This window comes from Aptenodytes patagonicus, chromosome 5 (genome assembly GCF_965638725.1).
Source record: "Aptenodytes patagonicus chromosome 5, bAptPat1.pri.cur, whole genome shotgun sequence".
Lineage (NCBI taxonomy): Eukaryota > Metazoa > Chordata > Aves > Sphenisciformes > Spheniscidae > Aptenodytes > Aptenodytes patagonicus.
The window spans coordinates 50,337,399-50,352,715 of record NC_134953.1 but is presented as its reverse complement, the minus strand read 5'-3'; the positions used below and the strand labels follow the sequence as shown (position 1 = coordinate 50,352,715).

General features: G+C 46.7%; 1 protein-coding gene across 2 annotated transcripts in view; it reads left to right on the top strand.

The window, feature by feature from the left end:
- ACBD6 (acyl-CoA binding domain containing 6) overlaps positions 1 to 15,317 on the top strand; it is a 91,743-nt gene that overhangs the window by 71,082 nt on the left and 5,344 nt on the right. The window lies entirely within an intron of this gene.

Here is a 15,317-nt window from a genome sequence, read left to right as displayed (position 1 = left end):
TCTCTGCCAGCTTCCCATTGTGTTTGATTCTTCTTTTCCCTAAGTTGTACAGTGGACCCCGAAGGGCTCCAGGGACATGGTTTCTTCAGATCTATTGGCGTAGCATATTTCTGTGCTTCAAGCAGCCTGATCATGTCCCTCGCTTTCCTAATTTACTACAAGAGGGCCCTAGCTTATTGCTAGTGATTGTGCAGGAGCAGTGGGCTTTAAAAGAAGTTTGTCTCTTCAATTCCCTTAGTTCTGTTGTGTTCTTAAAAGTGAATTCAGCATGCCTTAGAGAAATAGCTGTCTTCAGAAGTGTGCACACTGGCCAACTCAGGTATACAGGCTAAAGGGGTCCAGGTTAAAAAAGATTACATAGGTTTGCGAGGCAGGCACATGTCCAGTGTGTCAGATCACAGGCTGGAAATGCAGCTTTTCTGTTGGACTGAGGGCTTCTGAACACGCTGGTGTTTCCCAGCCCTGGCCTGCATGGGCTGGGAAATGAGGAAAACCCTGAGTGCTTTTTCTAAGGCTGGGTCTGAAATGCCTGCTGGAAGGAAGCATCGATGTACTTTTGTTTATTTCTCTGTAGTACTTATTCCCCATTTGTGTCTGATACGATCTTTGGAATTAGATGCAATTCAGGTATTGTGTATGGTGGCTTTAAGGCATCTGTGTGGTTTTAGACTATACTTTTTCATGTACAGACAATGAAGTTGTTGTCAGGAGCTGCAGACTGGTGTACAGGAGCTGTTCTCATCTCATAATTCAGTCCCTGTTGTTGAAGCATATGCTTTAACTCCTGCTCTCCTGACCTGCCTGAATACTAGCTGCTGAGCCTCGGTCACACACACAGCCCTGCTTCAGCTTAATTCCCCACCTGTAGTTTGAGGCACGGGGACGACTGACCCAGCTGGAAGGCACATGTCATGTTCCCCATTTTACAGGTGGGGAAACTGAGGCACAGAACAGTTGGGGTTCGGCCACTGTTTATGGCAGAGCTCCTTCTTCCCACGCTGTGCTTTCCCTGTCTCCGTAGGGAAGAAGGGCTGGAACTAAGACTCTGAACATGGATACTTTTGCCACAGGGATGGGATTATGTGGCAGTCTGGATTTGCGCCTGCTGCTTGATGTTCTGAACGTGCATTTCTGCTAAAGCCTTTCCCTGGCTGCTGGCAGGCTTCTGGCTTCCAAGAGCTCAGTCCTGTTTTTCCTTCAGAAAACAGGGTATCTGGGGGAATTTATAAGAACACTAACTCAAAGCAGACACGTGGTTTCCAAAATTGAATCTGGTTTTCCACGGCTTTTAGCAGAAGGGTTGATTTGGGTCAAAATTAATGCAAACACTTGCATAGACCATTTAACGTTTAGTTTATGGACCTGTTAAGGCAGCAGGATAATCCCTTTAGATTACCCGTGTAATTCCTAGTGAATATTTATTTTAAAGTGACTTCAGTGCCCTTAGTCATTATCAAAGGTTAGTAATGCATCTCACAGCTGCCAGACTCAATATGACAGCATTTGTCGATGGGAGGGTTTCTCCTTTTGTTTCCTTTTTTTGTTTGTTTGTTAACATTTCTCCAACTCTTGCCGGCTTAATCCCATGAGCTCACCTCTAATCACAGGGAAGCATCCGAGCTGCCTTTGCCGTGTTGATTTCCACTTGAGTGAGGCTAAGGAGGGTGCCTAATCCTGGGCTTTTCTCCTGCTGTCTGCCGAGGGTGTTGGGTACACAGCCTGCGTGGGCTGCTGGGGGGAGGATGGAGTACGCTGTGGGTTCAAGGACACGCTCCCGCTTTAATGTGCGCAGACATGCTCCCGCTCGCTCTCTGATTGGCAAGGTTAACTCGGAGAGGCTGCAGCTTTTTAAACTGATTTGATTAGACCCACTACTTTATCCCATTCCCTCCCCCACCACTCGGCCCACCACCTCCTGATCCTTTTAACACAGCCCTTGGTCCAATAACCAGCCAGTCTGATTTCCCCCCCCTTTCCAATTTTCGTGCTGAATTTTGACATTTTGTAAAATAGATTATGCAGCCCTACAAGGAAGATCAGGAGGCAGTGTCTTAGTCTCAGGGCTGTGTTTCATTGTGACTAGTTGAGAGGCTGGGATTTGCCTCCTCTTCCTCGCTCTGCACCTTTCCCAGCTCTCAGTGTACATGTGTGAGTTCAGGGACAAGAGGCTGAGGGCTCACGTACCCCAGCTTGGATGCTCGTTGCCCTCCAATTCCTCCTTTCCCTGCAAAACCAGGGCTGGGGAGAATTATACAGTCAGCCCAAAATGACTTGGCACCCCAGGTCCTCTTCTGCTGTGGTATGACAACGTGTTCACTGTTTGCAAACAGAAACAGGGACAGCATGGACAGAGAACTCCCTTATCCTGTAGGAGCAAAATAATGGTGTATTTTGGTAGCAAACGTTACTACTTGGGATTACTCCGGGAGAACAGATCACCCGTAGCTTCAAGCTTACAGGCTGGCTGACAAGCGGGATAGGCTTGGAGGGGCTGGGAGAAGCTGTTTTGGCATTAATGCCTGCAGCCATTGGGACAGCAAGGGTTGAGTGGGCACCAGCCCAGCCTTTAAAGAGTATGTGACCCTGTTGCTGTCTTTAGCCGGTGTGCTTTAGCGCTTTGTGTGCTGCCAGTTTTCAATCCTGGGCTCCACCTCTGGTATGCAGTTTGTTTGTCATATTAAATAGTCCAGGGGAATTTGGAGCCTTGTGTACCTAAGTGCCTCTTGCCAAGTGTCTCTCGTCCTCCTATAAATTAAGTAAATAAAGCCTATAAATTACAGGCACTCACAAAACCAGAGAGCCCCAACTCACAGAACAAAATTACTAGAGAGTGACCAGCACTGCTGAATTTTTGGGAGTCCTGGACTGATCCAGGGGAAGCAGCATCTCATCTCGTTATCACTTGCCTATTTGTTTTACCTGAACTGATCTAAAGTGGTGTGGGCTAGTCGAGCAGCTCGGTGCTGGCAGGGACCAAATCCAGCAAACAGGACCGACCCTACAGAGTCACCCTGGTGAAACAGCACAGAGTATAGACAATCCCCTACACGCAATGTATTAAACCTTGACATACTGCATTACTTAAGAGGTCTCAGGGAAAATTAAAACCCTTTTGACGGGGTTTTGCAATGCAGGGAAAATTTTAGTGACATTTAAAAGGTTTCTCTTGTGTTCCTCTAATGGGATAAATAAAAAAGGCTTGTTTTAGGCCAGCAAATGGGGGGACAATCCAATTTCCCTGATTCCATCAAGACACTCTTAAAGCATTAGCTTGTGCAGTTTTAAAAAAACCCACAACAGACTGACCCCTCTGCCTGATGGCTTTGAAAAGTGTCCTGATGTGGAGGTATTTATCCTACACAACATGCTTCATCGAGGCACTCCAGCAGTGCTCCTAAATATACTCCTTTGTTATTAAACTATTTAGGAGGACAGCATGCACAGGAGGAAACACAAACACAAGTTCATTATTTACTGCGGCAATCCATGCTGGGGCTGTGCTCAGAGACTAATGCGTGATGACGTGCTCTTTAAATTTGGTACTTGGAAGAGAAAAAGGATGGCACTAACTAGTAACATTTCTGACGGAAGAATGAAACCTAAGCATGCCCTTAACTTTATGTTTATGTTTTTAAGCATTTGGCTCAAAATAAATAAAGATTTCCCCCATGGAACGTTATATTTGCCGTTTGTTTCCATCAGTCAGAAAGATTAATGGATCAACACTTACTTCGGAGGGGGCTCTGGGGATTGATAATGGGAGATACGAAGCCTTTCACCTCGAGGTCACTGGTTCAGCTCTACTCCACGTAGGTCGCCACCACCAGTACCTGCCATCTGCTCCTCCCCAGCCGTCCGCCCAGTGTGAAATGGGCTGGTCCCAGTTCTGGGCGCTGAGGGCAGATGTCCGGGTCCCAGCGGGCTCCCTGGGCTGCTTTAGTAGGAAATGGGATGGACCCGCTCAGCTCAGCCCCAGATGTGACGGCAGCCCCAGCCTTCGGCTCGGACTGAGCACCACCGGGGAACTTGACCTTCTGCTGCACTTGTACGACCCATGAATGGCAAACCTGTTATTCCTGCCCTGTGCAGAATAGCTCATTCAAAAAGCAGGACATCCCTGAACGTAAATCTGTCTGTTATAAAGTTGGCCGCGGTTTTCCCCGGTTGCCTCCAGATCCTGCTGAATTTCATTAGGAACACCTCTATTATACAGCACAAGGAGGGAGCAAGTGCTGCCTCTGGACTTTGAAAGAGCCCTTTAAAGTGAAGATCAATTTTGCATCTCACTCAATAAGTAATGACAGACCAAACTGCAAGTACTTAGTCCAGCTTTATTTTAATAGCACTGTGGCTCCATCGAGAAATCCCAGTTACTGATATAGTTTGATGTCCTGAGGCAGTTTTCTCCAGACATTTTTCTTTTTTTTCTTTAGTATTGGTACTTTATTAAAAGCTGTTTGGAAACCTGACTCTCTGTGAATAAGCAGTACCAATAAACCTTTTCCCTCTCTATTTATTTCTTCTTTCTTTCATCAGGGAACAGTCCCAATGATCGTAGGCTGAGAGGGGAGTTTTCAGAGTCTAACAGGTAGTTGTACTTGGTGGTGGATGATCAAATGAAAGAGCAGCTTCATGCCTTATAAAATAAAAAATGGTAAATCAGCTACTAATACAATTCACAGAGGCTGCTAAAAGGCTGTTGGATGTCACAAAAACAGCAACCCTTTGAGGCGATGAGACGGGAGCTTCTTAAGTCAACACGTGCAGTCAGCTTCTCCCTGGCAGTGGTCCACTTCGGGGCAGGATCCAGGCTCTGATGCCTTCCCCCTCTAGCAGACAGCTGTGAGTGTGCAAACATCCTCTCTAATTCCAGATTAGCCACAAAGAGGAGTCGGCATGCTTAAGAAACAGGCGTGCTTGGGAAGGAAAGGCTGTCTGGAGGCTGCAGGGCACAGCACTGTCCTGAGATGCTTTGAGATGTCTGAGCAAGGTCCCTGGTACTGGGTTTTTCTAAAGGAGCAGGAAAAAAAAGAAGTGCCTTTCAAGCTGAGGGCCATGGGCCACTGTAACTCAGCTCCCCTGCTACCCCAGGCTTCCCCAAGCTTGGCTTAATAAAATCCAGATCTCATTAAATGAGTTCAGAGGATGGTTCAGACCATCTCAACATGGAAAGTTTTGATTTTGCACACCAAGCCGAGGAAGGTTTATGGGACCAAAACCAGGAGTCTCCAGAGTTATCCTCACCAACTTAAAAGAGAAAAAGATCTCTAAGCCGTTAGCAGCGCCTCTGCTCCTCCTGTGACACATTGCCATGTGCAACGTGGCTGTGCTTTTATTGCAACCGTGCCTGCAGTCATCACGATACTGCAACCTCCCTGCCAGGGCTCCAGCCGCTACTGCAGGGTTCTTGGGCATTTCAGCTGACCCTGCCTTTGCCCAAATCAGTGGAAATCAAACTCGTGGGTTCAGACAGGGCACTGCTTTGGCGCACACAGGGGTGCTTTCGCTGCTTTCTTTTGGATTTCTTTATCTCTAATGGCCACTCAGTTGTTGGCTTTAAAAGGACACTTTATACGAAGAGGACGTCCTGAAATGCAGAGTGGCAGCTCTGAGTCCACTATAGCCGGCAATTAAAAGTGCAACATCTCCTTGGCCACCCAGGGCTGTGGGTTCAAGCCTGCGTAGGAAAAGAGGTTATTTCCAAAGTCCTGAATCCCTTTAAATAAATATAAGCCAGCGTTTGCCTTGAAGTCAGAAAGGGTTCAGGTGAACTGAGCAGTGGCAGCAACACTCTCGGCTTCCGCTGTCTCCCATCCAACCTGCTAAATTTAGCAGCCTAATCAAGCTTCCTTCTCTCTCTTTAATCAGGTGGAGCAAGTGGCATGTTGACTTGCTGGTTGGTGCTGGATCCGATCCTGCTCGCAGCATTTCCAGCCCCTCAGTAGTGACCAGGGGAGCCATATGCGGGGGAGCAGCGTGTCTGATAGGCCACCGCGGCAGCGCTTCCACTAATCTCTCTGCTCCCATCCACACGTGCTGTCCTGATATCCGACAGCCGGTCCCATGCAGGCACGGTGCCAGCAGTGACTTTGCAGGCTTTGTGGCAGAGATTATTTAAAGGAGATTAACCCTTCTAAACCCCTTAGATTTTAATTATTTCTGTATGTATTTATAAAACCTGCAGTCTGCTAGTTCCAGGGCACAACTGCCCCAGTCCCCATCCTTAACCTGGATTCGTGAATGTACAATGCAGCCATATTACAGGACGGGGGCTGGACTGGACAGGGATCGTTTGACTTATTTATTGCCATTCTGGAACAATTCACATCTGGGATGAAAATGAAACGTTATGGTTTCAAATTGTAAAAGGAGCTAATAATTCGAATGACTTTAAAATACTAGCACTAACACTGCATTAATTGAATTGTTTGAGTCAATGCGGCATCTCTCACTAATTGTTTTGGTTAAGGCAGCTCTGTCATTAATGCATACTGTTGCCTCTCCACTGCCTGTGTTGTGAGCATGGAGCACCCTGCTTCCCTCTGAAGACAGGGCTCTCTGTAGGGTTCATGTATTGGCAGCCAGAAGAAGGAAGACCTGTTCTTCTAGTCAGTCTTTTAGCAAATTTTTAATATGCACATTAATGCTGTGAAATGATGAAGTCTGGAAAACTGTCATTGCTAACAGGTACTGTTAAAAGGAGAAAAAAAAAAGGGGGTGTGCACCTCCATCCTTTCATGCTTTCTCTCCTATTTGTCATGTTAGTTAGTGCTGGGCTAGTTAGTTTTTTAGAGTTAAGGAGTGATGGAGGGAATGTTTCCACTCTTCATGTGAGCTGTAAAATCCAAATGAGACTGGAAATATCTTATTTCTGTTTCACAGAGCAACCTGGCTAATCTCAGGTGATACACACCTTGCAGAGGTGGGAAAAACAGTTAAAGAGTTGGTAAGCCATTGTCACTGAGACTGCTGGATCAGAGTTACTCCAGAGGCCACCTCTCAATATGGGTTACAGTCCTGGCATGAGTGCTGTAGCTCTAGTTCTGAATATACTAGGATTGTTGCTGAAAAAATTACAATATTTAAATGTATATCTGCCTGGTTTGTAAATGCAAGCATAAAAGGTGGCTGTTAGAAGGAAGCAAACCCCACAGCATTATGGACCCCAATGATCTGAGAAAAAAATAGGTCGTTTTGAATACATTTCTTAAAATCAGATTATTTTTATTTTTTCTTGTCTCCCGAGCAAGGAAATAAATGCAGACAGTGCCAAGGAGTCCATAAATAAATTTTGTTCTTGGAGAATCTCTTTAATATGCACACAGTTCTGCTTCTGTAGTAGTGAACGTTTGACCAGTAGCAATTAATTTCTTATCACAGTCTTTCTATGAGGTAAGAAAACATTAGTGTCTCCATTAGGAGGTGGAGAACGGGAGTTCTCCAAAAGCAAATGATGTGCCCGGCTTCTCTCCCCTGCCCCACGGCTTGCCAAGAGCTGCTGGAGGGAGAGGGCATTGCAGCGATGCCTCTCCTGCAACGTGGCTGGATGCTCCTCTCCAGGCAGATCTGTCCTCCTAATCAAATGAGAGACTCGGAAAACATTCAATATCTGTACATTTCAGAATAAATATTGTTAAGCTAATGAATATTCAACCGCTTACTCTGAAGCACACAGTATTTCCTTTAACGGCAGGTGGTAAAATAAAGAAGAAAAAAAAATTAAGGTCCCCGGTATAAATCTCTTCTGTCTAGAAAGGATGAAAAGAGGGCTTTTTACAAAACCAGCCTTACAGAAAATAACATATGATCCCATGGCATGTAGATCAAGGCAAAGCATCCCAAAGGTTAATATATCTTTTCTCGTTCAAATGGGTAGGATTTCGAGCTGAAAGTGCCAGACCCGTGCGTTCAGCCCCGTGCCCAGGGGAGGGGGAGCGGGGAAGCAAAGGGTTAAATTTCGGGGCTGTAGAAGCAGATTGTGTTTTCCTTCTATGATGTGGGCTGACAAGACATCAGTATTCTATTCATCTGTTGGGAATTAGGCTGTTAATCCAATCAATGACTCTTGAGCGAGCTGCAGCCTGCCTCCCCACTGGGGAACAATCGGATCAGACGGGAGATTGTTTAAGAGCACAGCGCGGTCCCGGTGTCAGGTGGAATTTCCAAGCGTTCCCTAGTGAATTGGGGATGGGAAAGCTGTCTCAGCCCATTTATCCTGCCCCTTAAATAACCAGGTATCTGCCTCAGCCACACTAAAGTGATAAAGCAGTACAAGAGCTACTAACTTTTACGCGAGGAAGGGGCAGGGAAGCACCCTGAGAAGAGAGATTTTAGCATCTTGCCCTTAGGAATATTGTCCTGTTTGCAGCCTGGGATTGTGTTTGCACAGTTTTGTTGGAGGCTGGCTCAGCTGCAGCGCTGTGACACTTGTTACGGGTCTAGGCACTGGCTCTTTCCAAACACATTTTTGATCTCTGGGCTGAGGAAGCCTGGAGCTTCCTGGCAGCTTTTATATTGCACCAACACACTTCTTTGATGACCAGAAAGATGCCTGATGCTGGAAGTAACAAGCAGTAGCAAATATTCTTTGGAGCAACCTATAAATACATACGTACAAATACACAGCTGTGCTCAGAATGCTGGCTGCAAATTGGGGTGAAAATGCTCAATAAGAAAACAGCCTAGGAAAATGATCCTAGGAAAACAGGAGAGTTTCAGAGCCGCTGTGTAGATTCAGAAATCAGTTTGTTCTGCAATTAAAACCAGCCATGTCTACAGTGGGGTATTGAGATTCTGTATCTGCGCCAGCAGCACTACATGCTGATGATAGTAGATGTGATAAATCCCATTGAAATTGCACTTGGAAATTTAGGTACACCACCAGTTAGAAACTAGGGCGATGAGGGATTAGCGTAACCCTGGCACGCTGAACTCCTCGGGCCGGTGACGTTTGGGTGCATTAGCAGATGCAGGCTTCAGGAGGGAGCGAGTGGCAGTTCCTGGGCATCATATTCTTTCTGAGCTTTCTTAGATCTGGTTTTAACAGCAGCTTTGCAAGTGGAGGGCTCCTCCAGATTAGCGCACCTAAATGAACCATGAATATGAGCCCAGGCAGCAAATATGAATAGGGAGGTCCCCAGACAGAAAGATCCCCAGCTCAGAGGCTTGGCTTTGAAGGGCTTCAACATCCCTCTTCCCTTGATCATAATTTTGAATCAAACAAAAGCTAATGCAATTTTCTTTGCCTTTCAGTAGCAGATTGTGCTGTAAGGGTCCATGCCATTAGAAATGTAATAATTGCTTCTCTATGCAGATCTAATTTATCTGTGAGGCACTTAGAAGATAGGCCAAATGATAGCCTGGTGGTATGCTCTGGAGAAGGGCCCAAGAGGTGATGATAAAGATCTATCTAGCACCTTCCATCCTTACGGATATCTGCCCAGCACAGTGCGGGAAAAGATCTGAATGGAAGGAAGGGGGCAGAGGAGACAGCTCTTGGAGAGGGACAGCTCAGTAAGAGCGGGGTCCCCGCCAAGCCTACCCACATGCAAGGGAGGTGGAAGATTTAATTGGGGAACCAAACTTATGGGACATCCAAGCCCTGCGCTTGTTAGCTTGGGCTATTTGCAGTCCCCAAATAAGAGCTGCTTGTGACCAGTGCATGGATTTTGGTTTTGCTTCTGCCAGAGGTTGCTCTGTATCCTTTGTCCCATGGCATTGGTCCTTGGGGAGTGCCTGAGCTGCCTTCGAGCTGGTACCAAGGATGCACATCATGATGTCTCACAACAGCCTACACTTAGCATTAACAACCGTAACCTTACAAGCACTTCACAAACACCAGCTAATTAGTTATCCTCGTATGGGCCACACGGTCTGAAAAATGGGGAGAAAACGTAAAAGTCTGCTTCATTTTCCCAGGGTTGGATCTATTTGGCAGGGATCGCAGGAGATAAGACCGATGAGGTGATAAGAGTGTTTAACAGCGCTGGGTCCTGGGCAGCATGGATGGGCCAGAGGATCGGACTCCAGATGTTCTGGCACAAAGCTGTTAGATGGTCTCGTTTCTCAAATTGCGCTGCCTCTGGTACTGCTTTAAGGCTCAGGAGGCAATTAAAAGCAAAAGTCTAGGTGCATGTGGGTGCACGCGGGTCTAGGGTAGGGATTTTAAAAGAACAGAATCAAATTTCAAACTAAACCATTGCTTTTCTATGCCAGCATTTGCACACACACAGATCCACTCATCTGTCTGCTTCGATTGGACAAGCATTCATTTTATATGTATTAATGTACATGTCCAATGTCCAAACCCAGGCTGGTGTGTGCAAAAGCAGCATGTAAATGAAAATAGAGGCTGTCTTGGGGCCATCCACTGAGTTGTCTGGTGGAGTTTGGACTGGCTATATTAGCCCGCGTTGCCTGGTTTTACGTATTGGTGGGTATTAGCATGTAAATTCTGGTATGCTTTTAGCAGTAGTCTCACCCTCAGTCATCTTGGGGATAAAATTTCAGAGAGAGAAAAAGATGATGAGGTTAAAGTAAATTGTTGGGAATTTAAAGTCTAAAGTGGAAATAAATGAGAAATAAAACCCTTTTTAAAAGTGGAGGGAAGTATTTTCTTGCTATTTTTCATCTCCCTGGCTTGAGTGAGTGTGTGTCGTGAGGCTGCAGAGATTTATATTCACAGCTCCTAAGCACCGGTGCTTGTTCAGAAGCTGTATTATTCTAGCCCTTTTTATTCACTCACCTTCTAAAGATGTAGTGTAAATATTTATCTTCCCTTTGGCCCATCCATGCTGCCCAGGACCCAGCGCTGTTAAACACTCTTATCACCTCATCAGTCTTATCTCCTGCGATCCCTGCCAACATTTGGAGTCTGTCAATGGGAATGAGCGTGCACCTTAAAAGGTGCCACAAATGAACAGAAAGAAGAGGTGATGCAGGGGAAAGAACACCTTAAAATAAAGAGTGCGTGTGCTATCCCTCCAAAGGGAAAGGTTAGTGTATATGTTTTCTGCTGTGCTTTTCATGCTTATGGTGTCTGTGCTTGGAGATGTGTTTGACGGCACAGAGATGAGGTCTCAGTGTGGACCAGCACTCGAGGAGGTATGGAGGTCCTGTGCAGACCTCACAGCTGGTGTGGAGGGCTGTCCAGCCCCAGCTTCGTCACCGATATGGGGTCTAGCTGGACCAAAGTTCGCCCAGGTAACCGGCATGGTTTTGTTTTTCTTCTTTCTGTACTTGTGCTAAATAAAACATGTGAGATGGAGGAAGAGACGGTGTCTCCCTTAGGGCCGCCCTCCTACTCGCAGAGTTTTCTGTACGCAGCTTTGAGAGCAAGTGAGGCGGGTCTGGAAGACCAATGTTTATATAACACTGTTTTAAAAACTGTCCGGTGAAACCAGCACAGTCACACACTGGCACATCAAGGTCTGCTTGCCATGGCGAGGCAGGAGGAATCATGTTTTATAGCATGTGCAACATCTCAGCAGGGCTCAGCCAAGCCATTTCCATGTCTCTGCCCCTCAGTCCAGAAACCTTGTGTTAGGTTAAGCAGGGTACAGAAATTCCCAAGCAATGAACATGGGATGGCAACACTGATATAATCCTATCACTTATAAGACAAAATTGACATGCAGTAGCCATAGTACCACTTAACGGATAAGACAGTTGGTCCATCTGCGCTCGGTCCATCTTCTCTCATTTCTCTTGCTTAAATTTCTCAGGAGCAGAACAAAATCCTGTTATCCAATAAGTTACCCGCTGGTAGTTAGATTTTCATTGAGTGACATCTGTCACAGACCATGGATGTAAGAGGTACCAGTGATTTTGTAGCATCTTTGTTTTGATGGCTTTGGTAGACATGGGCATTTGGTTTTATTTTTGAAGTATTTGGAAACACTCTTGTCTCCCTTGAAGGCCGTGCAGCTTGGCTGTCATCCTGCCATGGCCAGATGTGCCAGGAGGCTGTAAAAGGCACCAGGGATGGCATGCAGTGTTAGGAGGCAAGAGGAAGGCTTGGAATCAATCTGTGGTTGGTTGGTAACTTGCACGTGTGGAACTGAGCGCTCCTACACTTGAGTGTGTAATGGTCTTTCCTTCCTTTCTGGTCGTCTTCTGTCTGCCTATATGGGTCCTGCCATTTCCACGAGCTCCTCCTTTTTATAGACAGGGTATTGCTAAAAGGTCTCTGGAACAGGTACCTGCCAGTGCCTTGCAAGCCAAAAGCAAAGCTGTACGGAAACACGTATTACTGCTTTGAGCCTGGCCTTTTCCCCTTTTGTGTTGAAGTTCACTGAATCAGAGCTCCGATTGCCTCCTTTTTAACCTGTCGCGTTGGCATTACTTCAGCTGATGTGTGATGTTGAAAGGGCATTTCTCGGAGGCATCCTGGCATAGAGCAGAGCTCAGCATTGGCCCCAGAGCTGCCCATCTCTTCTTCTGCACTCCCTGACATCAGCTCCCCTATTCAGCACCTTCTCTTTGTGCTCCTGTCATGCTACAGAAGCTCATATTGGGAAAAAAAAGTCTCTAATTTCTTTTAACATGCCTTAGCACGGAAATGATAACACACCATGATTCCCTAACTTTCCATAGGCACAGTTTGGAAATAACTGGTTACAGTATTCAGGTTTTTACATTATAGATTTATCAAATGATTGGTTTCAGTGTGTATCGACAGACTCTGGGTCTTGTTGTACTTGCAGCTCTGTATGATTTACAGTTCCGTAATCTGAAAGCTAAATTGGAGAGAGAAGTGAACAACCATGATAAACAGCCCCCTCCAATTCGGTGCTTTGTATAAAATAAACCAACAAGTATCCTGATGGGTTTCGATGGAGAAAAATTAGCTGGCCCCTCTTGCAGGCCAGATGAGTAAAACAGTCCATCTGATCACCGCTGGCATCTCTGCGTTCCTTCTGGCTGCAGAGGATGCGCTCCTGGCTGCAACATGGCAATCTGGTGCCAGCGATCCTGGGCTGGGCCGGTGCCATTAGCCGGTGCCCTGGGCAGGGTGCAGCGGGGTGAGGACAGAGGCTGTGGCAGGCTGTTCCTGTCCACTCGCCGTTTGGGGTCATTCGTCCCAACAGAGGCACATCCTGGGAGAAAGACATACCACACCTTGCCTAGGGTGCTCCAGAAACCACTGCTTTCTGTCGCACATTGGGAAATATCCCTTGCATCAAGGCCAGCTACAATTCACCTTAAGACCACTTCTGCACATCTTGTTTTGTTGTAAAACAAACATTTCCAGCACCTGGTAGGCGATATTCATCTCACGTAATTTCCGCAATGGGAGCTGTAATCCTCACTTTCATGGCCCATCTTCGATTAGTTTCCAGGTGTGACCATTTTGCGCTGAAGGCTCAGAGTTGCCGTACCTGGAGCCAAGCACTGTCCTCAGAGCAGCCAGGCATGTCAGGCTCCAATTAGCCACGGTCCTCTGAAAAGCCAAATCAGAGGGATTGAGATCAGCAGGCTCCAGAGGGCATTTCAAGGCCCTTAGTGAGTGACCACACTAGAGCTTTTTCCATTTACCTGGATTAAAATTTATCACAGAGAAAATACAAGCAAATAGCATAGCATCTGAGAAGTATAACAAATAGCATTTGGCCAGCCGTCAGCCTCAAAGGGGAAAAAAATCCACAGCGTAAATAAAGTGTAAACAATGTTTGCATAACATTGGATTAATAGTTCTTTTTAAAAACCTCACTGGGATTAGGGAGATGCATTTCGTATGCTGGGACTTGCGCTCTCTTCTTAGCCCAACAGATGCCAGAAAGTACATCTAAGAGAAATAAAAAGCCTCGTTAGCCCAAAGCCTGCTGCTGAAGCAGCAGTGCTTTACGCAGGCCTTTGGAAGAGGAACAAGTGGCTGTAGTATTCCTGGAGCAGTCCTATGTATTTTATAAGGAGTTTTGCAGCAAAGTGTTCCCATGGAAAGGGATTTCTGCTGCACATCTCCAATCCCATTCACCCACGGGTTTTCTCGGCTACAATTTTGAAGGCGGCGATGCGGAGGGGAGCTGGCTTCCCATCCCCCAGCACACACACAGCCCACCTATTTGAAAGCCTGCCTTTCCAATAACTCATTCGTAGCGCTCCCGCCTCTTCCTCCCCAGCCCTGCTCCGTATTTTGCTGAAGTCAGTGCCGGCCCTGTCACTCCTCCGAGCAGGCATGTGCTTAAGGACCGCTCAGGGGCTCTGGATCAGATCGGTTACCTTATTAGTGTGGAATAATCAATGGATGCCGTCCTTGATTCCTTCAGTTGTTTGGTTTGCGGAATCTTCTAATGACACCCATTTGCATGCCGCTCCCCACAATTTGGGCAGAAATAGGCTCCTGAAATGAGGTGCCTCCAAATGTTGGTGTGAGTGCCACGAATGGGGCACAGCGGCATGTGGAAGGAAAAATCTCCCCGACACACATTTTCCCCAGCAAAGACGTGAAATGGATGTTTAGGCAGCAGATGGCCTGTTACATCTGGCTTTTCTCTTTTGTCCCTGTTGCTCCTTTGGTTGTGTTGGTGCAGTGTTCCAGAGCAAAGCATGGCACCTTCCACCCTGAAACACAAGTCGTTCCTAGTTCCTCAGCAGAATAAGGTTAATATCAAACAGAATAACAGGCTGGGAAACCAGAAGTCCCCAAACAGCAACGGGTGGGATTTCTACCTGTTTTCCTGTTCTTCTTTTCCCTTTCGCCTGCTCCAGAATCCACAGCAGGCTGTAGCATTTGCACCTTAATCCCAAAGACGATGGTAATTAAAAACTTAAGTCTCCATAAACAGATGCAAATAAATTAAGGAGGCAAAGAACTGAATTAGAGGCTAATCCTGGTGGGGTAGTGAAAGCAAAGGGGCCAGTAATTCTTTCCTTCTGTTATTTCACCTGTTCTTGTGGCAGGACGAGGCTGCGGCACGGTGTGGTGCCTGGGTTTGCACTGCTGGGCGTGCCACGTGAGAACCAACCGCTCACCAGCAAAGCCCTGCCCATGCTTGCCGAGTCTGGGAGCGGGACACGTTTTCCAAACCATTGCAGCTGATGCAGTGGTGTACATGTTAGCTTGAAGAGGGAGCTGTGTGCCAACGTCTTCAAATCATGCAGTTTGCTCTGCCCTTGCACTGTAGGTGTTTGACAAGGATGAGTTCAGCAACCGGCTCTCATTCCCAAGTGTTGTGTGTAGCCCTTTCCTCACCCTCATACAGCAGGGATGCCAGCAGCTCAACAGAAATTATGTGGGCTTTGGGTCCCCCTTTGTCCAGACCTGAATTCTGAAGAGCAAGGACCTAAGATTTATTCAACTGGAAGAAAAGTGGAGT